Below are 2,473 nucleotides of genomic sequence, written 5' to 3' on the forward strand. Positions count from 1 at the left end.
TGTGTGTTTGCATCCGCTCGGCCTCTAATGATGATGAAATATGCCGTTAATGTTGTGGGTTATTTCAGTCGACTGACAGTTGTTGTAGTGCGCGCTGTGTTTAATTGGACCTCCCTGAGCCAGTCTCCAGGTGACGGAACTCATCTGCTCTTACCCTGATTAAGGACAACAGATGGACTGGCAGCAACGTGCACGCTCACGTGCACACACGTATACACACAATGCACAGAACGCGATTTATCATGAAAAACGCATCACATTGGACCAGCGATCAATACGCAGCGGAAACATCGGTCAAACTGAACCGGCTTCACTGATTGCTGCACTGTTCACTCAAACTTAAATGATTCAAAAGCCTCCGTTAGTTCAGTTTTAATCACTTTTCTCAATAATAAAAAAACTAAAACTTCTCCACTTCTCTTTATCTCCACTGTCTTCCTCCATCTGTCTGACTGACACAGATTATGAGTTAATTTAAGAAAGAAATGAAGTCTCAGGCGGCAAAGACGTGACCAAAAACTGACAGAAAAAAATCACCTAAAAACTGGAAAAGAATAATATTTGACACTGATGGTAGCTTTATAAATATTCTAAATCTTTAATATTTAATTTGTGAATAATCTTCCTCAGGTATTGTCGTGCACATGCGACAATCTTTGAATGAAATGTCTTTGAAGCAGACAAACTTATCACAGCAGAAATAAACTTGTGTTTGAATAATATTCAGCATGTGATTGGACACATCTTGAACTTAAATTAAAAATATGAGCTTTTATTCTGAAAATTCTGGTCTAACTCATCATTTGCATTGAGATTTCTTGAAGCTAATTATGATTTAGTTCGTCCACATTATTTCACACAGAGTCGTTATCCGAGTTCAGGATTTTGAACTTGAACTCGACAGCTGACGGAGTTTATGCAGCAGCAGCAGCCCCCATTAGCGCCGATAAACTCCCCCTCCAGAGCTGATGGGACCCTTACAGTGAACTTTAAGAGTTTCTCTGTGGATCTGAATCATCCGCTCTGCTCCTCTAACCTTTTGCAGCTGTTCAGGAACTTTGCAGCAGCTCACAAACCGAAGTCAGAGTGTCTCAAAGTGTAGCGGCCTCATTAAAAGCACAGCAATGCTGAACAAAAATATAAAGGCAGCATGTGATCGGTTATGGAATTTCATCTGTTCTTTTGATGATAAAGGAATAAATGTTTGCTGCTTCGCTTGTTGGTTGTTGTCCCATTTTCCCTGAAGGGCTCGGTGAAGTTGATGGACATTTTGGGCGACGGGATCACGTTGTCAGACATTCAGAAGATGTTTGACACGTCAGGAGGGTCTGCAGGCTGTGATAGGACTGAGAGGTTGTTCTATCACTGGAGCTGATAACGAAGTTCTGGTGTTGGATGGAGGTCTCAGTGAGAAGAACGCAGAGCAGCTGGTTGAAGGCTGGTTTAGGACTGTTATAAGGCTGGTTTAGAACTGGTATTGGACTGGTTTAGGACTGTTTTAGGGCTGGTTTTAGGCTGGTTTAGAACTGGTGTTGGACTGCTTTGGGACAGATATTAGGCTAGTTAATGACTGACATTGGCTGACGTTGGACTGGTTTTTAGGCTGGTTTAGGACTGGTGATGTGCTGATTTTGGACTGGTTTCGTGCTGGTTCGGGGTTGGCTCAGGTCTGGTTTAGAACCGGTTTTAGGCTGTTTAGGACTGTTTTTAGGCTGGTGTTAGACTAGTGTTAGACTGGTTTGAGGGATTAGTACTGGGCTGGTTTTAAGGTTGTTTTAGGGCTGGGTTTGGGCTGGTTTAGGCTTGTTTCAGACTTATTTAGAAGTAGTTTTAGGCTGGTTTTAGACCATTGTTGGACTGGTTTTAGGGGTTAGTGCTCGACTGGTTTTAAGGCCTGTTTAAGGCAGGTTTTGCACTGGCTTTAGGGACTAGAGTAAGACTGGTTTTGAGGCCGGTTTTAGGCTGGTTTTGAACTGGTCATTGCTGGTTTTGGACTGGTGTTAGACTAACTTTAGTCCAGACTTGCATTAGACTGGTTTTAGATGGGTGTTGGACTGGTTTAGGACTGGTTTTGGACTGGTTTTAAATTGATTGCAGGCTTGTTTACAACTGGTGTTGCACTGGTTTCTATCTGGTTTTTGAATGGTTTTAGGCTTATTTAAGACTTGTCTTGAACCAGTTGTTGGGCTAGTTTTAGGCTGGTGTTGGTTGGGTTTTAGTCTGGATTACAATGGGTTTTGAACTGGTTTGGGACTGGTTTTTGACTAATGTTGGACTGCTGTTGAACTGTTTTAAGGCTGTATTAGAACTGGTTTTGGATTGGCTTTAGACTAGTGTTGGACTGGTTTTAGGCTGGTTTTGAGCTGGTTTTGGACTGGTTTTAGTAGGCTGGTTTAGGGCTTGTACCAGTCGTTGGACTGGTTTTTAGACTGCATTAAAATGGGTTTTGAACTTCTTTTGGACTGCTGTTGAA

Source organism: Stegastes partitus, unplaced genomic scaffold (assembly GCF_000690725.1).
Source record: "Stegastes partitus isolate 25-593 unplaced genomic scaffold, Stegastes_partitus-1.0.2 Scaffold88, whole genome shotgun sequence".
NCBI classification, from domain to species: domain Eukaryota; kingdom Metazoa; phylum Chordata; class Actinopteri; family Pomacentridae; genus Stegastes; species Stegastes partitus.